The sequence below is a fragment of the Haemaphysalis longicornis genome, unplaced genomic scaffold (assembly GCF_048455015.1).
Source record: "Haemaphysalis longicornis isolate Haplotype H1 unplaced genomic scaffold, Haemaphysalis longicornis Haplotype H1 scaffold_4, whole genome shotgun sequence".
In the NCBI taxonomy this organism is placed as follows: domain Eukaryota; kingdom Metazoa; phylum Arthropoda; class Arachnida; order Ixodida; family Ixodidae; genus Haemaphysalis; species Haemaphysalis longicornis.
This window is the reverse complement of record NW_027526361.1, coordinates 111,569,831-111,595,002: the sequence shown is the minus strand read 5'-3', so window position 1 is coordinate 111,595,002 and position 25,172 is coordinate 111,569,831. Positions and strand designations below refer to the sequence as shown.

General features: G+C 47.4%; 2 long non-coding RNA genes across 2 annotated transcripts; both read right to left on the bottom strand.

Moving 5' to 3' along the window:
* Positions 1 to 1,538: 1,538 nt before the first annotated feature.
* On the bottom strand, positions 1,539 to 7,933 carry LOC144180496 (uncharacterized). Its single transcript, XR_013324441.1, has 3 exons — positions 7,738 to 7,933; positions 3,776 to 3,921; positions 1,539 to 1,714 (listed from the first exon to the last, which is right to left on the bottom strand). It is a non-coding gene; the product is annotated as an uncharacterized LOC144180496 (long non-coding RNA).
* Positions 7,934 to 10,169: 2,236 nt separating this feature from the next.
* On the bottom strand, positions 10,170 to 19,599 carry LOC144180495 (uncharacterized). Its single transcript, XR_013324440.1, has 3 exons — positions 19,525 to 19,599; positions 18,480 to 18,650; positions 10,170 to 10,292 (listed from the first exon to the last, which is right to left on the bottom strand). It is a non-coding gene; the product is annotated as an uncharacterized LOC144180495 (long non-coding RNA).
* Between the last annotated feature and the right edge of the window lie 5,573 nt (positions 19,600 to 25,172).

The window sequence follows — 25,172 nt, the reverse complement described above, 5'->3', positions numbered from 1 at the left end:
GACCCTGAAAAAGAACGGAACTCCCGTTGGCGCAGTTTCAGGTAATGGTCCCGTCAGCACTGCGACGACGGGAAATTTGAATTGCATTGTATGGTAGTAGTTAACGGATAACGACGCTACAGAACATAATGGCGAATCAATGCTCTGTACTTCCGACAGCTTTCTAATTGAGTGAAACGACCTTAATTTAGTTTACTTAAATACATAGGCATTGCTGGTAATATATTTATAACATAACTGTTAAGATCCCAGTGGTGACAATTGTGTCAGTCAGGCCTCTCTCTCGCAAGACGCCAAAGACATTGCCTATATCAGCAGATTGTGATTCGCACGCCTTGAGTTCAATTTGTTTTCGTTTGTTTTTTATCGTTCCCGTCTTTTCTTATGACGCATGCGTGGTCTGGTCCCCGTGAGTGTACATCGCGCTTCCTCTGGATGACGCCAGCGATCGGCTCAAGGTGCGATCGCGTAACATGAGCAGGCGAGCGGAAGCCGCGCCCGCACACCGCCGCGTCAGAGAGCCAGAATAGCGCTCCCCGACGGGCCACGCGAGCCACCGATGTAAAGAAATGAGATAATTAAAAAGAGTTTTTAGTTCAGCAAACGGCTCTGAATATAGATAACAGTAGGTTGTATGTTGTTCGGTATTTCCTGGCTAAACTTAAATTGAGAGTAAGCCGTCATCCTGTTCTGTTTGTGTCACGTTTTAAGTGTTGCGCTTCTCGAAGACTTCGACATGCAAATTTGCCAACTAGCCTAACTCGCCATTCTGCAGCAAGGTGTGCAAGATGGCGCGCAAATCTCCATGATGGTAGCAACCAATACGCCTCTGCCTGCAAATACCAAAGGCACTCATTTAGACTCTGTCATCTCTCCATTCGCCGCTTCATAAAGGCTATAGTAACCGTAATTGTATTTGAACAGCTTAGCTGTTTATCAGTTCGTGAATTCCGTTGTTTTAGAAAGCTTAGTATAACATTATAAAAACGAAAATCACCGGCAACAGGAGCAGTCGAATGTGTGTCGGTACATCAACAGAGTCTTAACCACTCGCCTACGCCCGTGACTTAGCACCCAAGAGTCAAATGGCTTACTCACTCGGCTGTGACTGTGGGGTAAGAAATGACTCCACCTGGTCGACACAGAACACGTGATAGTGTACACGTTGCACCTGCGGGCGCCTAAGTTAATTGTGCGCATTCCGTTCCTCTATTTTGCTACTACGATTCGCTTCGTCTTCACCATTATATCAACAAAAATGGAGTAAAAAAACCGTTGCGTCAGCGAAGAAGCAAATCGGCTGCAATCGCGAACTTAAACCGCTGTGATACTCGTGTAGGTTGCGTACAGCGTCGCTGCCTTCACGTTTTACGCAATAGTGTGAGCTTCCTACATTTCTTTCGTTAATGTTGTGTAAAAGGGTTGAGTAGTGATGAATCATGGCCTAGATTTACGCAAGATGGAACTCGAGTGCCGGTAGAAAAACAGTTCCTCATAAAAATATTCAAGCAGTGTGCAAAGGCATGGCCTCACCTTTCAGGGCCCTTTGGATTAGAACCTCCTTCCTCCTCGACGTCCACGGCAATGGCGGCGGAGGACGCTTGACGGGGCCGTGAAAGGGGGCGTGGCATTGCGGAACATTCGGACTCGGAAGTTGGGTTATTTGGATCAAGGTTGCCCCTTTCAGCGAGTTTGGAGGGAACCGTGGACAGCTCTGGGAATGAAAAACAAGGCGTGTTAACTGCAACGGTCAGCACTCAATCCGGTTCACCGTTTATTCACCTATCACCCCTTGAGCTGCAACCCGGGCAATGCAGTACCAGAATAGGCTTCTCTTATAAATGCGAACCGAATTGAATCTGTCGAATGTATGTATGTCTTTACCTGGACAGTGCGGTGTAACCCGCGTAATTTAATATCTCGGGTATTATGCTTACTGTAATAAACAGCCGAAGAGAACTATTCGTTTCCCTTGTGGCCACGCGTTGAAATAACTGTAATATTGACGCTTTCAACGTAGAAGCGTGTTTTACAATGGTGAATTAAGCACTGTTTAAGAAGCTCTACTGAAGAACCTTCACTCTAAAACCGCATATGCAGGGAGAACAACAGCGGCTGCCCAATGCCATCAGATTTAGTTCTGACACAGAAAGGTAAACGTAGGGAAAGGGAACATGCAATGATGAGCGCAATAGGATACGAGAGTACCACCGGCTAAGAGTAACTGCGAGCCCCACATCCTTACCGTGCATAGAATGAATGCTCTGCCAAACTAGCAGAATGAACATCGAATGAACATTGTGTAGCTGAGCAATGCGTCTAGCAACGTTCAAACTGCATCAAAGGAGAGATAAGATGCTCCACGCTGGCAACAGAGAACCACTTGAGCAAAACAAAAGAAATGTTAAAAATACCAGAATCAGGCACAGTGGTGTGGTACAGTTTCGAGTTGCAAGTTTTCTTCCCTGTGGGCCAGATGGTTCCTGCTCCTCACCAGCTGTCGCCAGTAACCCGGTGCAGAGCTTCTCAGCGCTTGGTCGCAACGTTCCAGGTTGAACCTGCGGCACTTCGCCGAGTTTTGGTTGCCGCTTCAGCGTTCCCAATTGCCAGGGCCTCCTCTCAGAGTTTACTTCAATCTTCAGGACTACTTCGTACCAGATTGAACAGGTCTCACTCTGCCAGCTAGCCTGTTCGAGCCCCAAGCTATTTCGTATACACCCTAAAACCACGTGCAATGCAGGCCTACCATATACGCGTGCTGATCTTAGTCCCATCAGCTATGTTACCCGAAAATCCTCCGATGTGCACATGTTTCACCATTGGCGCCGGCCACTCTCACGGCCAATTACGATGCCACCTAATTGTTGAACTGTGAATCATTCTCCTTATCCTGTGCCTTGAACAGTACTCTGTCCGATGTCCAGCCCAAATATTCTAATTGCCTTTTACATGTAGGCAAATACATTGTCACGCATGTGTTGTGTGAGTGTTCTGTAAAGCTTGAGATTTTTAATTCTAACAATTTACCCACAATCAGTATTGAAGGTTTACAAAAGAATAACCTGTAAAAAAAAACTCCCACCTCCCCTCGCGGGAACCCCTGTGTAGATGCGACGCATAGGGGGTTCCGTTGTTGTTTCCGTTAGGTTGATTCTCCCATCGTGTGAAACGTGCCGTAAACCCCCTGCCGCGGCTATGACGCAACACAATCCACTTTAATCCAATCCTATCCAAATCCAATCCAATCCAATGCCCCTCGCGAGAGTGGGTGGGTGGCGGAGAGCGCAGCTCGCGCGGCGAGGAGAATGGGGGAGTGGTGTGGACGGACAACGACAACGCCGTATGGAGGGACAAGGCAAGTGAATGAGATCCCGTCGCATCTACAACAGCAAATCGTCGAGCAGCCGTAATCTTTATAGTTGCCAAACAGTTTCACCCATATCTTGGTGGCAAGCACGTCCTCTGTAATGCGTTAAGATCTGCCTCTAATTCTTCCTTTAGAAATTGTGTTAACAGGCATTTCCCTTTATGGCTGTAAAGCGAACTAATTTTGTAGACAAAGGCATCCATTAGCGTTACACAACGAGAAATGAGGGATGCTAAAAAATAATGAGAATAGAGCTGGCCAGAACTAGATTGTAGAAAAAAGGGAGTAATTTTGAAGCGCACTTTTAAAACATTCGAACTTAACTACAGTTGTCTAAGATAGGATTACGTTGCTCTAAACTGAGCACGCTCACTAAAGCGGGCAGGTAGCGCGGAAAAGACGACTTACCGCCTTGGGTGCAACGCTCTTTGTCTTCAAACTTTTCACCGAGGTCTCGCTACGGGCAGCCTCGACGGTGGGTAGAAGACGCTCTGGAGAGGTTTGAGGCCGGCCAACTGGAGTCTTCTCTGTCCTTTTGCTTGGGTCACCGGAAGCTTTTGTATGCAAAAGCAGCGAGCAAGGAAATTATATAGAAGGATGAATTTGTGTTAAAAAAACAACGCCACGTTTTTTGTTTGACATGCAAGGCCATTTATTGTAGCGTTTTCCTACAGAGAAATAACATAACGTTTATACTGAAAGTGATTGAGATTTTGGTTATTGCTTACAATGTGCTGCACAGAAAAATAACCGCACACGCTGACCGCTCCCGCGGCATTTCATTGGGTCGTTCCTCCCTTTCGTCCCCTTCCATCTGAGGAATCGCGCTCGGCCGCGTATTCTCGCGTGCTTCTCCACAATATTTAACGTCGTAGTTGCTGTATTTACGCTTACGAAAAGCCAAAGGAGATAACATCGGCATGATTGCAAAAACACCGTCCAATGTCGGCCGGTTTTAGCTACAGACCAGCAACCGGCCCGCTGTCTAAAAAAATTCCCCCCACCTCCCTGAAGCGAATCGTGAGGAAATGCGAATGCATTTCTTTTGCGCGAGAGTGCGCGGAATAGTGTAATGCTCGAACTAGATTGCATTACACTTCTTGCTCGAGGTACCGTTGCCGGCAGACATTCCATTTATATATACTTGCGACCGAGCGGACGGGAGAGTGGGGCGAGCGTCGAGTGGAGAAGCACCGAAGCACCGCGCCTACCCTCGCCTACACTCTCCCACACACGCGGGAGCTCCGGCGAGCTCCCGCGATGCGAGCGCCCTCACACGCCCGAGCGCGCTCCTCCTCTCCACTCACTCGCCGCTGATCCGCCCGCACCACCTGCTCCGGTTGCTAGGGGAGTGGAGGAGCGCGCGCGCTTGCAGCTGTTGCTATGTGAGAGGGGGTGAGAGCGGAGAGATAACACCTGCGGGCGCGTGGACGCCGCACGGCGCCTGACATGGCTCGACTAAGAAATGCATTCGCATTTAAAACCGGTCGTTCCGGTCCAACACCCGTCAGGTGGCAACCCCAGGACTCGTTACTACGCAAGTGCCGTACGCTTGGCAGCGTTGGCTGCGCGCTGGTCGCAGCGGATCTGGCCCGGTAGAAGCAGCGGAACAGCGGTTGCCGGGTAGGAATAGGGGGGAAGAGGGGGGAGGCAGAATCCAACCGGCCTGAGAGGGCGAGAGCATCACCTCTCCCCCACGCCAGCTTCGCCCCCTCGCATTGTTGCCATTACAATTATAACGCCTTCTATACTAACATGGAGGCGGCGCTGCTATGGCAAAAATAATACAGTAATGTTTCGCCAGGGTCACGAGGGCAGAATATGGCGCCAGAAGCGAAATTTGCCCGGACGCTGCGTTGAAGGCTAAGAGACCACCTCCTGGTATAGGGCCGCGTGCGTTGCGCTAAAAGCGGGCGTGGTGAGTCACATGATGCACTGCAAGAGGGTGTGGCCCGGATGCAGTCATATGAAGGTCAAAATGTGGATGATGGCGAAATCGTTCGAGGGGATTAGTAAAGTATTGCTTTGGGAAGTAGAAACACACAAAGCAGCCTCCACAGGTCCCATTATAAAAGCCGGGGCAAGCTGTGCCGGAGAGAGGGCAGAAAGGAGGAGTGTAAACCACTCTTAAGAATGCTTTGGCGATTGATAGTAAATAAATAAATAAATACATACTTCTACACTATTCTCACAAAACTACTTTTGGAGCTTTTTGACCTTGGTGGCATTGCGCCATAAAAATCTTATCCTTATAGTCATCATTGTTCCACAGCGGTTCCTTATTATTTACCAACATGTGTAGTGCTTATAGTAGCTGACTTGTTTCAGTAGTGCTTTTCATATTTTTGGGGAGCGCAAAATGTGGCTCCACACATTTTTGTTCGGTCCATTGCGCAAGTGGAACTGCTATAACGAATCTGATTTTTATTGTCCTGCCGCTGATCCGCAGCACATTGCGGCACCGCGATATGCTGCGGATCCGAGGGAGGACCAGAAGCATATCACAGCAAGGATGCCGTGATATCCTTCTTTTTATGCACTCAGCTTTTGTGTCGTCACAGAATATAATTTCGCATACTTTTGTCGCATATGTTGTACGTATGGCGCTTGCGAGTCAAATACGACTGAGACGCTAGCAAAAGCGTTCTCCGATTTCTCAATTCCTAATTCTTTATCGGCATGCAGTTTAATTGTTGAGAGGTTAACAAGTCTCGTACTACTGTTTTCAACGCCTTGATTTTTAAAATGAAGTTGCTACAATACTGCAGGTTGCTTCGTTTTCATCTCCCTCTCCATTTCTGGACATCAGCATGTCACGGGTTTTGAGCCCCAATGCTTTCATTTTTTTCTGTTTCATTCTTTTTTTGACTCAGGACACCTGCGTTTTTTTTTCTAGCGGTACCCTCAGTTTATCTTTGTGAAAACTGCGCTTTCAGAGACAGCCGGCTCCCCTCCTATTCTTGCAACCTTGTTTCTTCAAACTTGCTTTTGGCTCCACTCATTCCACTATTTTCAACACGTTTTTGGTGCAGGAGGAGCGAACTAAGATGGTGCCAGGTGGGGGGCCCTAGTTCCGTCTGGGCAAAGATTTCTGCAAAGGCCTAGCTTTGGTCACGCAGTATACGCCTGGGGAAATCCGTGGTAGAGCGCAGAGCGCTATCAGAGTTCCTGGCCTCACCGCCTTTGACGGAGGCTTGACTTTCACAGTACGAACACCCCACCACCCCAATTCCCCGCCCAGGCCCATTCATATAGAACTGATTGTTTCATAGTACTTCGCAGGATATTTGTCCACAATTTCCAGCCGCGGCGGCCGCTTTTCTTATGGAGGCGAAAAGCGAAAACGCCCGTGGGTTCGAGGTTTCGGCGCACGTTATTAATCTGGAGCTCTTCACTACGGTGCGTCTCCTCCCCTGTGTAGTGTCGGCGCATTAAACCCCAAAATCAATGAAGGATATTTCTCCAAGACGAGAAAAGGCGACCACATGGTCAAAATAGTAATCACGTGCGAACCACCTGCCTACAAATATCGGGGGAGGACAAGACTCCGGATCTCACGTGGTGGTGAATGGTGGTGCAAGGTATGTATTTGGCAATAGTCTAAACACAATGATGTCCACCTAAGGATATTGCGCACGGGGTTGGGGTTGGTAATATCATTGGCAAATTTTACAATGTAAAACATTGAAACATACAGGCTGGACAGCTATCAATGAGGGCAAAAAATTATAAAAAAATAAAAAAGGTGATCTGTAACAACGAGAAGCCGGGAAAGAGGCTTCGGCATATAAAGGCAGGTTCTTGTAAGCACAGCAGACAAAATGCCGAATGAATGATCTGCAGATTAGGTTAGTGCAATGGCCAGTGAAACAAAGTAAGCACCGAAAACCCCAGCGAAAGCAGAAAAACCACACTTTCGATCAAATGTATGTAGGCGTTTTGATAAAGCGGCATTCGATAAGACGGCGTTCGATAGAGGGAGCAATTTTTCCATAAAACGGAGTTCGATAAAACGGCGCTCGAAAAAGTGTGTGGGAACCAGTGAAAATGGTTAAGTAAGGTGCAGAAACACATATGCCCTTTGTGCTCACACTCGAGCAGGCGCGAAAGCCAGTTTCTCTGTTACAATATCCTAACGGCGGCGGTTCACCCATTGCAAGAAACGAAGCTTTTTGTATTTTTTTGTGTGGCTGATACCACCAGACCACGGACAACCTTAAACAGCTCCCCGGTTAAAAGCGTTGCAGTGCAAGAATTACTACCAAAGCAGAAAATGTGGCATGATCAGAACCTGAAGGCACATAAGAGCATATCAAGTACTGTGAAACACTTCACACAATCTCCTGCCCTTTGCACGAGAAGCACATTACCTGAAAACGCTGCTCGAGGCAAATCTTCACTTGGCGTAGGAGTTGTCTCGTCCTCATCGGAGTCGTACCACCTGCTCTTTGCAGGGACCCACAGGCTCGATTGTTCGTTCGCTTTTGCAGGCACATTGCTCCCTTCAGGGTGACTCTTTCCTCGGTATCGTCCGTGGGCGCTCGAGACGACGCATGGGGTTTTGGTGAGCTGCGCCTGTACATACCAGAGAGGAGCGCAATTCGGTGAGGCGTGTTCACGCGTGTTCTCCAACGGAAGCATTTCGCTACCTCAGGTTCTATGCGATGTTTCATGCAAGAAACCCAATTAAAGTGAGGAACCAGAATACAGGAGTGAACTTCAAAACAATTTACGAGAGCCTTGAAGCCTTACATTCAGAGCCACAGCCCGAATTTCTTCATGCACCGAAGCGAAGAAGCGAATGCCAGCTGTGTAAAACATATTTCTGATGTTTCGGGCAACCACAATACTGAACATTCTTCGACTATCCATTAATATTCGACGCTGGGCTTCTTTTCCGAATACAGGAGCTATGTTTTATCGAAGAAAGGAGCGTGATATTCCTGGTCTCTATACCCACTACTCAACGCAGTTATGCGGCCATAATGAGTCTCCTTCAATTCTACACGCCTCAGAGGCAGGAATTAAACCTCGTCATGTCGGCAACAAGCCATGGTTGAGAATTCTATCCATATTGAGGGCACATTTCGACTTGCTTCAACAGGATCTTTTTCTGGTATTCGGTTCTGTGTAACCGTACTGATTCCTTTATACTAGTGGCATAACAAACTGGTGTTTCAACGTCTTTTAACTCTATCCTACCGGAGCACATAACAGTTGCGGAAAAAAGGCAAAGATCAGTAATGCGAACCTGAATAGCAGAAGATATGGGAGCCTCTTTAAGTATTGTATATTGCCTGTGCAGGAAATACCTGTTAACGAGTGTCACTCCTTATCGACCTCTCAATTTCGCGTAACATGAAAGGCAGGCAAAATCTGCTTGTAAAACCCAGTAGGTCCAACACTGAACAAACGAAGTAACGGAATTTCCCACAGGTTACGTTCGTGCTTGGCACCTGACACTTCAGTTTTGACAGTCTTGCATTTCGTAAGCCGAGTTGTATGTAATAATAACATCAAACATGCCAAAATTTGTTTAACTGTGATATAATAGTACGCCAAATCAGCTCACTTGTTCAACTTGGCGTGGAATCGGCGTTTGTTCTCTTAAGCCAAATTCCTAAATATATTTTGCTTGCGAACACAACATGCACATTCATCATACGTTAGCTTGAAACATTAGAGCCACACTAAAGTGTTACAGGTTGGAACAAGACTTCGTTTCGCTGTCAAATTCCCTGTTTTCAGTGGGTGTTTTACCAGGGTATGCATACCTTTTGGCTACAAGCTCGGGCTTGATGTTTCATGGCAAAATTCGTTGCGTGAGCGAGAAAACATGGACGGATACAAGCAATATTTAATGAGGTACGTCATGTTTCGGAAGGTTATTGTAAGTTTACCTGACGCACATCCAAATAAAAAAATATAGAAACAGTATTACAACTATAATATCATGCCCGTGGTTTTCGCAGAATATTGCTACTACCAGGCAGATGATCAGCGTATTTGAGACCTTCCGTAATAGTTTAATCTTGCCTTCGTGCTTCCTTTTGAAATATGTTGAAAAAAAAACGGTGTAAGTCCAAACAGAACAAGCGGTCTAAGCGCGATGGGCACTATTCTAAATTGGGTCTTTAAGCCCATGGATGATGTATTACTTATTAAGACCTCCAGCTCGACAATCTTGGTGACAGCGTTGATCGAGTTAATTTTTCAGCCACCTATATAATGGTACTTATGTGGGGAAGAATTAAAGGGAGTGGACATCAAAACTTCAGCCGGCGTCTGAATTCTGAAAACCAGAACGCTTTTAAAACAAATGTTGTGTGTGAACTCTCAGTGTCTTAAAGTTCCACCCCAGTATTTTAAAAACCAGAAATAAAATCGCTCCTAATATTAACCCTAAATTGTCTGAATACTTTTTTTGGACACATATCGGCAGCCACTTCGCCACCGCCAAGATCTTGCAAAAACCCAGTTTTTTTTTCACAAGTATTTGAAGCCATCACTACACCTTTCTCCATTGAAAACCTTGACAGGTTCCCAGTCACTCGCGGCGTCACACAAAACATCACTTCGGAGACACTAACGCACATCGACTATCAAACAAAAAGATTTCGAGGAAGGAATATCGAGATCAGTGCTGCGTACAGTCCTGGACATCTGTCAAAAAGGGTTAGCATTATTGGAACACACAAGCCGGCTTTTTTTGTGCGATGAACGGAATTAACATGGAGTGCAGGATTTCCGTACATAGAACAGGACTTTTCACGGTCGCGAATTGGAAATAGAAAATGCCTCACCTCCATGCTTTCCGTCGCTCTTTGCAATCCAAGATGGCGCGCGCAGTTACGGTAATTTGAGGCCGTCCGCCTTTGCATTTCTGCTTGAATCAGACCTTCGCGCCCTTGTCGGAGCGTGGTTTCTGCATTAAAATAAAACGTTACGTTGAAGCCTGTCACTGTTTGTGGGGAACACCAAAGTGAAGTTACGGCGGAAGTTCCGTCCGATCGAGAACTCGGCACACTACAGAACCGTGCGTGTAAACGTGCTCATAGGCACGACACATTTTCAACTTAATTCCTAGTACACAAAACCAAGCCACACGTGCCATTACTTCTACAGTTGAACATTGTTGGTAACCGTTTGTTGCCATTAATTTTTGTTGCAGTACTGATAAGCTACAGGCATAGCGAAGTCCTTGTAGCTGGCAGGCTTTGTGCCCCAGTTTCCATTTAAGAATGGCGCACTAGTAGACTGTTCCCAGCATGTCCTAGAAGCTCGAATTTCGGTGCCGTCAAAAAAAAAAAAAAAAATATAAGGTCCTGGTTACACTGAGTCGTTGGAACGGCTCTCACCTTGATGGGTAGGATAAAGTTACGTTAAAAGGTAGTGAACTTCAAACGGTAGTCAACAATGAAGTTGTTCAAAAGGGAAGCATGTTTGTGTCACCCTCTTTCAAAGCGAAGCTTTCTAAGCCCCACTGATGGCGGTGTAGTTACGGGAGAACACACTACAGGAAAGAGAACTTTATTCAAAAGAGGGGCACATGATGATGAGGATGATGATGGTGATGATAATAATGGAACGGAAGAACGGTTTCCGTGGTCGGAACGCAAAATTTGTACCACGCGTTATAAAGCCAACGTCAGTACGATTGCGCCCATCGGATCACTCAGCATTTTATTTGGGTTCCCTGCGCGGGCGTCGGCTTTGGACTCTGGGTGTGTTTAACTGATTTTCGGCGTTGGACTTTGTCGGTTTGGACTTTGGGCGACGACAAAGCTCTAACAACGACAAGAGGGAGGGGGGGGGGGGCACAGGTTTCCAGGAGGGATTTATTGGCTGTCGTGTTAGTTTAAACTTTGACTAGCAGGCAGCTTGCATTTTCATCGTTGATTGTTGGACTGATTGCAGCGGCTTTGACTTTGGGGCTACGCCATTTTATCTTCGCACGCAGAAATCTTGTTCCAACCATCATCGTCATGATGCGGAGGGGCTACTGATTTTTTATTTCACGCTACTGCAACTTGCGATTTCAGGAGAGAAGACGTCAAATACAGCCCCTTTTCTAGCCTTGCCTTTTGTGACTCCTGGCTTACCTTTATATATGAAGACAATAGTACATCCAAAACAAACATTGTGTTTGTTAAAACCCTTTAAGCCCAGATGTTTGGCTTTTCTGTTTTCTTTGTTATTTGGAACACTATACGATTACAAAGAAAAAAGTGAGCTTGTGATTCAAGTAATTAGGAATTTAGAAACATGACCTCCAATTCGGTCACCAGGCAAATACACTTCTAGATTCTTGCAGAAAACTTTTTTGCTTTTTCCAATATTTGCGAGGCACTGAGCGTACATACAAAAAACCGGTAGTCCGAGTACCGTATGTTCGCAATTCTACGCACCCCCGATTCTAAACATCCTTCCCCACTTTCGGAGAAAAGGTTGGGGAACAAGTTTGTGTCTAAGCAATCCTTTTCTATCCTATTCTTTGTACCCTTTTCTAAGCAAACAGCGCAAAGTGGATTTCAGACGCGGGGAAAAGGACCCGAGTTGACGTTGAAGGCATGTCATTCATGAAGTTATCGATCACAAACCACTTCACCGTAACAGGACACGACCTACTGGGGACACAGAGCGGTGGCCCACGCTGCACGATGGACTCAAATGTTAGTGAGGGGGACTGAGTATCCGAAGTAATGCTTACACTGTAATAAAATGAAATAGTTTCCTTAAAACGTAAAAAAAGACAATGCGCTCATTTTTTCCTTTGAAAAGCTCATATTTGCCGAAGGTATAATTGTCAGGGAGTCAATGTTCAGGCTGGTGATGAGTAGCGTATTGAGCCATTTACAACACGCATGTTACAACTATGGTTTTACATTCACTCGACCTAAAGTGGCCACAAAATTACGATCTTAAAATCACCGCTGAATATTTTTCTGTGCGACTGTGAAAGTTTTTTACAGGACTTTGTTGTGTATGGTTCACTTTTACTCTGCTAAAAATATTCGCAAGGTCATGCTATGCAAAATTAACCAACAATATTGAAGCGCAACTGGATGCTCTTGTACATGGAATTTCGCAGCAATGGTTGCTAATTCGCATAATAGAACTGTTCGGGAAAATAACATACGTAAGACAAACACTGACTCCTTCCCTTCGAGTACATTCCTTTACCAAAAATTGCCAAGAAATAAATAGAAAATAAACGGTGACTATTTTTGGAGCGTCCATGCAGATTGTTTTTCCGAGAATATTCCATCTAGCTTGTTTCGAAATATTTGAAAATTATCTGATGTAAAAATAACGTTGAACATTTTTCTGGGTGACCGTGATATATTTCGTACACAAGACGGCACGCTGCTTTTCCATGGTGCACGAAGGACGTTGTATTCTCACACACGCACACAAAAATGGCCGATTTTCTGCTTGATTCCCTGCAAATGCCGTAGAAAGATTATGGTCGTCTGTTGCACCGACCACGTAACATGTGCCGCTCTCCGTTACCACCCCTTTCCCTCCCCCTCCTTCTCTCGCTCCTCTCCGTATGAATCAGACGCAGGTTCGGTCAACGCAATTCAATTTCCCCGCCTTCGCAATGCTCGCTGCACTTCTCCTGGTACAGCGAGCCTCTTTATTTTTATCTTTCGATTATTTTCTGACTGAAACCGCACGAGCGGAAGCTCTGTTCTTTTTCTGCCTCTTACTTCACACTAGCTGGAGCGCTTCTGCGCCCTTTTAAATTTTTGAACGACTTTTGTTTTACTATCGCAAAAACCAACCCAACATATATTCTTATTTAAAGGGGTCCTGAAATTCCTTCCGCCGATGCATGGATGTACATGTAATCAAATAAAGCAATGTATTTGCAATCTCCTCCCGCAAGAATTTTGTTAAAGCGATGAGTATTAGCTGAGAAATCGTAAATCAAAAACCGCGCATTATCGTCGCTCTGCGTTTCCTCCCCCTTTCGACTTACTCTCCGCTGTCGACGGCGCGCGAGCATTGCCTCCCATGATGCTGCGCTCCGCAGCGGTGACGTACTTCCGCTATTGCGCTGCTACGTCGTCTGCTACGGGCAAGCTTTGTTGACACCATGAATCCCGCACTTCGCTCAAGGCTGGAAAACCGAACGAAAAATCTGGCCGCATGTGTGCGGCGGCCTGGCCTTGCCCTTTCGCGGTGTTCGTTGGTGCAGTTGCTATCGGTGGCACGTGACTTTTTATCGGCGGCGAACTCGCAGCCGTACGGGGAAGATCGTGCGCTCGTTCCCTTTGATGCACCGACACTGTTTATCCAAAAAGTGCCGTATCAGATGTGGCCCCGCTGGTGCCGGGTCTTATTTTGCGGCGGTCGTAATTCCTGCCGGCGGCATGTGAAAAAGACATTTTAAATCGATACAGAACCCGTGCACAAAACCCTTCAATCATATGACCAGTTCAGCTTGGGGCGACGCGTGGTGGAGAGCGGCAACGTTGGCAAAGCATGCTCCACCGAGGCTCTGAGCTTTCTACCGCTGGAGCGAGCGCCACTTCTTTGAGAATCTCAAACATCGGTTGCCTTGACAACAAGGCACAAACCACTGTAGAACTCAGTTACAGTTGCGTGTTCCCGGTTCAGCTCGGGACCCCACCTCGCGACGTGTGGGCACTGCAGGCGTACCACTCACTCCCATTGGGAAGTGCGAGATGCGTTTGACATTACAGGAGGCGATGGTGTGTGTGTGTTGTGGACGTCTTTGTTTCGCGATGAAATGCGACGTTGTGCTTCTGCGGGTGGATAGTGCTTCCCATGGTCTGGGTTATCTTTCTCGAGCGACGTACGACTCAACTTCGCATGGGGTATGTGCAGTGTGCGTGGCTAAAAGCCATCTCGGCTTGTGCGCCGGAGTTAAGTGACTTGCTGTTCGTCCCCGCAAACCGCGCGCGAGGTGAGTGCCGAAGTTACGACGGGCAGGAGGGGGCAACCCATCGTCTTTCAATCGCGGTTCAGACTTGCAACGCATGTTGTGACGTTGTGTTCGTTCGAAACCCATCTCTGGATTGTTTTGAAATAGAATAAAATGTATGCGTCAAACCCGGGCATTCGGCTCAGGGCGTTCTCTGCGATTGCACGAAAGAAGTGCCACGGGGCTTCAACGCTTTCTTTACGGAACGTACTCAGGTAAGGGAATATCCATGTCGTGTTATGGCCGTGCTGCATTTAATACAAACGGTTAAACGTTTGTTTACACTTGTTTCGTTTGTCGTAAAATGCCCAAGCACTCCGGCACTCCGCCGGCAGATCAGCCGGCGAGCCGACGCTGAGCAGACGACTCATCTCTTTGCCGGAAGTGCGTGAAAAAGCCGCCCAATAGCAGGATGTCTAGCTCATGACGAACATCTGGGAATCGATGATGTAGACATGTGAAGATGGCGGCGTCCAAAAACACGAAGGAAAGGGTGAGAAAAAAGCGACAAACTTTGCAACAAAAGTGTGAGCTTTCCGCTGCGCGTAAAAGAGTAATACTTGGCACAGATGACGTTGACGACCCAATCTAACGATTGCGCTAGTTCATTTAGTGTGCTCAAAACGCCTTTCAGGGCCCCTTTAAAATAACGATGAGACAACGGGTTGCGTGTTGACATTTCCTCCCAAATGTGCCTGAGATTTCCTGACGGGAACATAAGTAACTAGCGCCAGATGCTTGAGCAATTTGGAATGGCCTTGCCTATACAGGGTGATCAAAGTTAAGTAGACAGGTATTTTGAAAATTAGACGCTTAGGTGTACGGGAAGACCACCGCTACAGTGAGGTTGTGCGCCAAGGGGGGGACACAATGAGGTGGTACCTATTGATATCGGTGGCTTAATTAACTAAAATTGATTAATTAACTGTTTAGCGGCTGCAGTAAGTAGGCATGTTTTTATTGAAAAGTTAGAGGCAATCGTGTTTCCGTGCAGTTCCATTTGGCAGAATTGTTCTAGAGCATTCGTACTCCGAGATATCGAACTGCGAAGTTTAATTGCCGTTCGCATGATTACGCATGCAAGACAGTGAAGACCGGCGCAAAGCTCCTCCCTTTTGTGACGCACCTGCTGTGTACGGTGTTTAATTCGACAACGGGGTGGAGGCATAGAAAAAAGTGATAACTGGCACCTTTCCAGTCTTGGCTGGAGTTATCGCAATCTGCAGTACTCGGTACCGCTATCAAAACAGAACAAAGAGGAGGAGCTTTGCGCCGGTCGTCACTGTCCAGCATGCGTAATCATGCGAACGGCAATTAAACTTCGCAGTTCGATATCTCGGAGTACGGGTGCGCTAGAAGGATTCTTCCAAATGGAACTGCACGGAAACACGATTGCCTCTAACTTCTCAATACAAACATGCCTGCTTACAGCGGCCACTAAAAAGTTAATTATTCATTTTTAGTTAATTAAGCTACCGACATCAATAATTAGCACCTCATTCTGTTTGCCCCTTGGCCCTTAACCTCACTGTAGCGGTGGTCTTCACGTAAAATTAAACGCCTAATTTTTAAAAACACTGTCGACTTAACTTTGATCACCCTGTATATAAAGACCGAAACTTTCGTGTTTAAGAAGCCCAAGAAAGACTGTGTTTAAAAGAAAACGAACCAAGTGACGCCGGCGTCGACATATCGAATGTGCAGAAGAACGCGCGCCCGAGGCGCAATCAAGTTCAGGCGGCCGGAGTTCCAGTTGTAAGCATGCCGGACGCTTTTCATGCCTCACCACCCAGACGCTCCTCTCTGAACCCATCCTACAGCACGCGCTGTTCTGCTAGCGCCACAATGTAGGAGATGCCGGGTAAAGCAGGAGGTAAGCTATACAAGGCTCGACACACCACCAGAAGGAAATCTCACTAAAAAATTAAATTGGTCAACCTTTCGTGGAGGAGGGCCGGGTCGCATGAAGCCGACAGTGCGGGACCCGGTGCAGTAGGCGAGAAGGGGGGGGGGGGGGGGGGGGGCTTGCATGCAGGCAAAGGGAGAAAATTGCCTGCTGCAAGCAGGCAATCATTGCGTGCACCTGTCTTACCTTCTTTCAGGTGAAAACTGCAATGTCCGCTTTCGATATGAAGTACGAAGTGTTGGAGCGGGGGACATGGGTTCTAACGTCATGCCGAGCGCTGCCTGCAGCCATCGGACCTCCGGTTGCCGAGCCCCGCTCTAGACCATGCACGTTACAAAATAAAAGAAAAAAAAAAACTTGTCCCCGCATCTGCTCACTGCTAATCTTCCGCCGTCTCCGTCACGTAACTTCCTGTTCTTTCTCACACCCACCTCTAATTGCTCTTCCCCCCCCTTTCGCTGCTCCAAGAATAAACAGGGAGGAACTTTGCTACAGGTTTTTCCCGCGTTCCACTACCCGCGCTATCAACCAGGAACTTTCGTTACTGTTGGACTTCCTGGTACTCCGCCACGTGGCAGCATCCACAGGCAGAAGCAGCGTTTGTATTAAGCTTAAGCGAATGCCGAGCATCTGGCCATCGAGAATCTCGTGCAGGCACAGCGTACTGGCCCCTCCACTCCCCCACAGCACACATTACAAGAGCGCTCGCGCCGCCACGGCGAACCGCTCTACCCTCCGCATTTCACGCAACCCTCCTCCTTTCCTTTCTTTCATCGTTCGCTTTCTTTTTCACTCGTCGGCTCACTCAGTTACGCCGCCAACGTGGCTCAGCCCAGAGACGGCCGCCAATGGGCTGAGCCCTAACATGAAGTCACGGGCCGAACGTGCTCGGTGCGCCAGTACAGCACGGGCACTTCGCTTCCGGAAACCTGCACGCTGGTACTCTGTCTCGTTTCCAGAAGCGAACTGCCCGTGCTGTGCTGGCGCACCAATCTGGTGCCGCCCGTGACTTTTTAAATGCGTAGCATTACTTAGGCTCGCGATGTCACTCGTCGATGTTGTCGGCACCGTCCACAGGCTCACTGCGTATGCGCGTCGCGTCGAGGCACAGGTGCGCGTCTCTCCCCCGTACCCTCCTCGCTCTCAGCAACAGGTGCGGCGGTGCGGGAGGAGCGCGTGTACCCCGTGCGCTCCGTCGCTCTCAACAACAGCTGCGGCGGTGCGGGGGGGGGGAGCGCGTCTGTGCGCGCATGCGCCGTAGCTACCCGTGCGCTGCGTCGCGCTCAACAGTAACGGCGGCAGGGTGTGTACACGTGATAACGGCGTGGTGGGTGCGTGGAAAGTTCGCGTGCTTGTGTACGGAAGTGTGCGCATGCGCGTCTCTCCCCCGTACTCCTCGCCCTCGAACGCGGGCGGTGTGTATATAAGCGGCGGAGCGCGCGTTCGGAATTCAGTCAAGGGCGTCTTTGCTTGGCTTTCGCTTGACTTGACGCTTTGCTTGACGGCACCAAGCAATAAAGACAGACTTTAACTTTACACTCCTTGCCTTCGCTTCTCCTTTATTCAATAAATAAGAATAATAAAGACGAAATAACAATTAGGCATTCCCAAACCATACCCAATTACGCAACATTCACGCGATACCCCCACCACTCTGCGACGCATTTACTCGAGTTCCCCCCGTGGGAAGATGCGGGCGGGTTTTTTTTTTTTTCTCGTCTTTGATGTCCGGCGCAAGGCACCGGCTGAAAACTCTGACGAAGGGGCGCTACAGGGTCCCTGGCCTAGGCGGTATGTCGAATCACACACGCTTGCCTCGCCTCGCCGCCGTGTGCGCTTCGACATCCAATCTGGGCGAGGGGCTCTTTAGCGCCCTTTCGTCAGAGCTCGAAGCCGGCGTCTTGGCGCCGGCCATCAAAGATAAAATAGTCACGGGCGGCACGTGCTTGGTGCGCCAGCACAGCACGGGCAGTTCGCTTCGGCAAACCTACACGCTGGTACTCTGACTCGGGCACTGCGCTACGAACTCTCAATTCCTCACAGTTCCATACACCTGCAACTGCAACCACGATTAAATAAGTTCATAGAACTTTGGAACTACGCGGGCATGGCCCGCTACCAGACGAGGTGGTATCGCGGCTCCGTCAGAACGTCCGCCATCTTTTTAGCTTTGTCCTGTCTCGTTTCCCGTCTATTGTCTTGTTAGGAATAGCTTCAAACTAATCACAAGTACATCCATCGCAGTAACTCACCTCGCGTTGATGTTGTAGCTCGATGTGACCGCACTGGTCGTCAAGGCCCGGCGATCGTTCTGCTACCTCCGCGGTTGAGCACCGGCCGCGCTTATGAGCCGTCCACGAAAAATCTGCGTCCGCTCGAGGGGCCTCTGGTTATCCTCAGTGTTCAGAAGGAACGCGTCGAAACTGCAAGGGAAATCACCTCCGTTGAGCGACACGTCAGCGTTCGGTAGCTGATGGAACGCTGGCGCACCAACTTTACCGTAGGTAACCCTGCGTTCAAGAATGCTTTGCGTTCGTGTTCTCTCCACGCGCCAGAGGCTCCACGCGGCGGAGCTCGCGGCGTAATCGATGCTGATGATAGTTTCGGGCTTTCGGAGAGCAGCAAACTCTGGCGGCCCGCAGCCGTATTGTGTACCGCTAAATTTAAATCGACAGTGTGAACTAAACTGCTGCATAGGGCCCAATCCGAAATTTCCTTCCGTGTGTAAGACATGATGTTCTCTGAGCAATTAATAGCCAGTGAAACGTTTTGTGCTCCAAACGAAATACATGACGCGATGAATTGACGGGAAGAAATGCACGGCGACAAACGAATGCCAACGAGAATGGTCTCGTGGTGAAACTCTGTAGCATTGTTTCGACGTTCACGGACAAGTTATTAACTTGCATGTTTATAAGAATTATCCCACGGCCACACGGGACATGCCACACTTTTATGCGCTCTTCGATGACATAAAGTTCGGGCAACTTAGCTGGCCGCTTAGGGTACACGTGCAGTGGGGCGCCGTTGAAAGAATACCAGTTTACCCTCTCGCTGGAAATCCCTGCAGGACATGCGCGATGGTCAGTTTTCACCACAAACACGTTAGTTCGGAAATGCATCCTGCACCACTGGCAACACCAACTCGTTCCTGTGTCTTTTCAACGTGAGATCACAAACCCCTAAAAACCTCAACCCATCCCTCGTGCTTTACTCGTATTAGAATTCATTGTCCTTAAATCGACGTTTAACGTTGCATCGGCTCTAGAAATGTTTTGAATCTTCGGAGCTTGATACCTGTAACGTTGCAGCGGGCGCTGAATCAGTCGTGCACGGTGGATGTGGACATCTTGACCGTCGCTTACGCTGGGCTCCTAAGCAGTGAAAAGAGTGATGGAACCCCTTGCTTTCCATTTCCATTTAGCTTCTTGCACACGGTCTCGATCGGAGTATGCCGTGCGAGATTGCGTGCGTTCTTCGTAAGTTCGCTCATCTGCTTCCGTGCATCGTACTGACTTTGTAGTTAGCATGGCCACGCCTTGTGTTTTTTTTTTTGCTTCCTATTCTTCTTCCTTTTTATGCACCGGAGTCCTTTCTTTCTATTTCAATTCCCCTATCTTTCCATCGCTAGCGGTTTTTCTGGCGTACTCTGAAATCCCCCCCTCCTCCCGTCGGCGATTGTTGCTAGACCAGGAGCCCGTCGCATTCGTCACTTTTTGTGACACCTCCGCCTAATGTAAACTCGCTTTTCTTTTGTTCTTTCAGTCCTCTCGTACGCTTTTTTCTTTCTTCCTCCCTGTCTTTATTTATTTATTTATTTATTTATTTATTTATTTATTTATTTATTTATTTATTTATTTATTTATTTATTTATTTATTTATTTATTTATTTATTTATTTATTTATTTATTTATTTACATATTTATTCCTTCCTTCCTTCCTTCCTTCCTTCCTTCCTTCCTTCCTTCCTTCCTTCCTTCATTTACTTCTTTCTTTTTTTCTTTCTTCCTTTCATTTCTTTCTTCTTCCCCCCTCGTTGCACTGTTACCGCCTCCGTCCAACTCGGCACCGGCTTTTGAAGCCTGCGTTCCCTTCGCTCGCTTCCCCCCCTTTTTTTTTTCACTGTAATTTACGCTTTGGGGCCACGGGCAGACACGGCTGGAAGGAGTCGTTCTCGCTCCTGTCTTCCGTCATTGGCACCGTATGACAGACGCCTGCCCGCCAGGTCACCAGCTCAAGCAACGGCGGCGTTGATACTCGCATCGTACATTTGCGGATGCTACAAAAACATCCACACCCGCTAAGGAAAAACAAAACGCATAATTAACGCAGCTCACACATTTAATCGCTATGATAGCGTAAATTGGGGCAGTTGTTCCGGCGTAATTTTGAAAAGTCAAGAATATCACAAATACAAACAATAGCTAACAGATTAAAAAGTGCGTATCTTATATATCTCTTGCAAAAAACGAACCCTTCAGTAAAAAAGCTGCAAAACAACAATTGAAACACGCTTAAATAGCGAAATTTGAATGCGCGTATTTCTTAGAAATAGGTCCCCTGTAGTTGCTTATTCAGGATAGTTCGTCGATACTGTTCAATTTGCGTACCTTTCTTTAAGACGTTCTTTCAATTACGCATTCGTTTAATCAATTCGCTACTAGACTAAGGTATTTAGACCTCTAAATAAAACGAATTCGAACGAACGAGAAAGCGGCGCAATTAACTATCTTGTTCGCTACATGAGAGGAGGCTCTGATTTTTTTTTTTGCTCCCTGGAGCTGTGTTTGCATAAAGCATTCGAAGGTCGCGCACAACAAGTCCGTTCAGCACGAAATGCCCTCCAAAGCTTTTTCACGCCACCGTATCAGATCAGTTTATCAGTAAACGTACGAGCGTTAGGTGTAAGTGCGCCAGCACGTGTGCGCTCTGTCCAAGCAATGTGATCTGGCAGCAAAACGATCTACAGCAATTCAAACAATTGTCTACTAATGCACAGTATTCTTGAGCTGCTTGTCTACGGTGTGATTTATTCAGAGCTAAATATGGCCACGACCAGCGAAGTACTTTGCATTCGTTTATTCTTTTGGTTCATTGTCGCCAATGATGAAAATGTATACCATTATAGAGAAAAACTGCGGTTATTTAGCTAATCATGTTTCTTTTTCAAAGTTGCAAGACCTGCTGCAAAGTTGGTCCGTTTACGCGATTTCTTATTCGTAATTCGAATGCCCTTTCGCGCAGTTTTTTCGTTTATTCTTCGGTTTTTGGGGAGGTGTCCAGGATGCATTTTTTATTTTGTACGGCCATTTTGTGAAAAGTATTATTTTTTCGATTTGTTACACTTTTTGGATTTCCGAAACTCTTTCGAAACAGTTATCTCCGTTGGCCGTATAACGACGATTAACATGTTTGTGGAACTGCAGGGGATTACACGGCACGAGCCCACGGACGTGGGTGTGAATCCCGGCCGCGGCGGCCGCTTTTCTGATGGAGGCGAAAAGCAAAAACGCCCGTGTGCACGAGATTTCGGCGCACGTTAAAGATCCCCAGGTGGTCAAAATTAATCCGGAGCCCTCCACTACGGCGCGCCTCATCGCCTGCGTTGCGTCGGCGCGTTAAACCCTACAATCAATCAATCATTGTCGCCAATGATGAAAGTGTATATCATTATAGAGAAAAACTGCGGTTATTTAGCTAATCATGTTTCTTTTATCAAAGATGCAAGACGTACTGCAAAGTTGGTCCATTTACGCGATTTCTTATTCGTAATTCGAATGCCCTTTCGCGCAGTTTTTTCGTTTATTCTTTGGTTTTTGGGGAGGTGTCCGGGATGCATTTTTTAAATGCAGAGCATTTTAGTAACTCACGATGTCACCCGCGTTGGCGTCCGTAGTCCGCATCACTACGTAGTCCGCACCCTACACTATATAAAGAAATAATGCCCGGCGCCAGGTTTCGATCCCACGACTCTGCGGGCGGAACGCAAGGTACACGGCACTTTACCGACTGCTCCACGGAGCCGACACAGAATGGAAGGTTACGCACGCGCCTTATATCCTTGACTCATTCAACCGTCGGCCACAGGTGCGCCCTCTCCCCCGCGTCCTCCTCGCCTTCTCTCCGCTCGCAACACCCTGTCTCGCCGCGTTCGGTTCGCGTTCATGTGGTGGCGCGATTTCGGCGCTATAACACTCTCTCGCGAAGGGCATTGGATTGGATTGGATTAGATTGGCTTGGCTTGGCTTGGCTTGGATTGGATTTGGATTGGGTTGGATTAAAGTGGATTGTGTTGGATTGTGTTGCGTCATAGCCACGCCACGTTGCGTCGTAGCCTCTCCACGTTGCGTAATAGCCGCGGCAGGGGGTTCACGGCACGTTTCACGTTTCACTATCGACTTCATCGACAATGTCTACGCTGGAAGACAACAATTACAACAACAACAACCAATACGTAATCCATTAGACTTGCAGGCACGCCCCCCGCGGAAATGCTCTGCATTTGATCGTGCCCCTCGCGAGGGGGATGTTTTGATTTTTTATTTTGTACGGCTATTTTGTGAAAAATATTTTTTTTTCGAATTGTTACTTTTTGGATTTCCGAAACTCTTTCGAACCAGTTATCTCCGGTTGCCGTATAATGACGATTACCTTAGTTACCTCCACCAAATCATCATTTTTGTGGAACTGCAGGGCATTCATTACACGGCACGAGCCCCAAGGACGTGGGTGTGGATCCCGGCCGCGGTGGCCGCTATTCTGATGGAAGGTAAAAGCAACAATGCCCGTGTGTTCGAGATTTCGGCGTAGTTCGAGGTAATCAAAATCATTCCACTATGGTGCCCCTCATATCCTGCGTAGTTTCGCCGCGTTAATCCCCATAATCAATCGTCAAATCCCGGCCTTCCACGTTTCTCGTTGGGGGTATATTCGGCAAAGAATGCTATGCATTAGAAATGTCACCATAGTCATGTGACCTAGTGATATGCAGTCAGGGCGTATTATAAAGGAAAGGTGTTGCTAAATCACATTAACTCGCACCTTTTTCCTTGTTTGCGCTTGCCGGTGGAATATAAACAACGCACAAAAAAAAAGGAGTGCCCGTTGCGACTGACCTGAACGAAGACATCGCTGAGTTCAGCGACGGCTGGCAGCAGAGAAGCGACGAGAAATTCTACGTAGGACAAAATTTAGGCTGGAGCTTTGTATACCTCGAAAACCCCTCCCCCTTGCTTCTTTCCTCCTGCGCGCGTGACTCTCTAAGCACATTAGCGCTATGCTGTCTTGAGTTGACTACCGTAGAGAAGTGAATGGTAGGCAGAATACCGAGTTTGTATCGACGGAATCAGATTTAGTGCTTTGTGTGTACGCACCATTTACAAGGTGCATGCAACGCTATAGGGAATGTTGCAGGGGCTTGAGTACGGAATGCCCGCAAACCGGAAGTAGAATCATTCGACGTCGTAACTTGTTTCAAGTTCGTGAATATTTTTTTTCTCGGAGTCTGCGCCCTTCCTTTGCAAAACAAGAAATGGCATTAACAATTGATTGCTTTATTTTTTCTCAACGCCCTGTAACACGCACAAAACAGATGCGGTAATCAGGGCGAGATTAACAGTGCTGAGGGTCCGGGGACCTATTATTGACTTCACAGTTTCAACGTGAAATAGCCAGGTGTTTTGCCTAAGCAAAACGTAAGCAATCACTGACGTGTGCACTAATAGCACGGTCACAGCAGTATGCCAGGCGACTAGTGAAGTTTTAGCCTCCTGGGGTGATTTGCAGCTTCTTAACAATATGACCGACAGCGGTAGTTTGAGTTAGCCGGGATTAGCTGCAATTAGTTCCAACGTATTTTGTAACCATGGAGGTAGATGGGCTGAGGAGGATTTGTAGGGCTACTTTTTTTACTTTTTAGAGTGTAAGGTTCCTGCGCTTAATCCTGTATGAGATGAAGAACAGATGGGAAGAAGTATGTCAGTCTGGGGAATCCAAAGTTTACTAGCATTTTTTAGTACCTAGTGCACCGTTGCTATCAACGGAGGCACAGTATATGCTAAAACCAGCTTCAACTGAAAGGCGGTCTTAGTAATACCACATTTCCGCTATTTTTACAGGCACATTTTTTAGCTAACAGTAGCCGTAATATTTTCGTGCAGTGTACAATCAGACCTTATACTTAAATCTGCTTTCAATGTCTGACGCTTTAGTTTTAATTACATTGTGAGCTAAAAAAGGTTCCACCACTGCGAGCGTCACCCAAAATGTCTTGTGCATGTAAGTGGTGTCATATATTTTATATTTTGTTCCGCGTCAAAATGGGCGTCAAATTTAATTTCAAATTTCTCCAAGTACGCTTACGTCTGTGTTGCAATTGGGGCGCGTTACAAGAGTGCAAGAAGGGTGCGTTATGCTCCAAATGACTTTTTTATGAAACAGTTCACTGTGCTGAGTTATTCCTGGAGTTCACGACTTTGAGGTGAATGCAGGGGTTGTCTCTTGGGTCTAGATGCAGGTGATCGCCTGCAAGTAATGTTCTTGGACCCGAGGCCACCGTAATTGAAGATTACGGGCAATAGAAATGACCCGGCTTTCTTCAGCGCGGCAAGAAATCGCCGTACATGTGGGTGCATTTACTGTTTGTAATCATATGCTGCCATCCCCATCCACGGTCATAAAACACGTGTCATACATTACAGAGCGGAGTGAGCCACACAGACCGCTGCAACCCAGCGTCGTGCCCATTCAAACAGGATAGGTCACACTGTGGGCACCTCCAGTTTTATGTCGCCCATTTCTTGAGGCTGTTCATGCCTATAGCATTACAGCCAGCTTTTGTTGTATGGGAGCTTGTGAGCTACTGGGGTTAACACTGGCTTCTTTAAAGCTTTTTGGGTTTATATTGCTTCAAAGCAATGGATCAGTTGTCAAAACTGTGTTTGAAC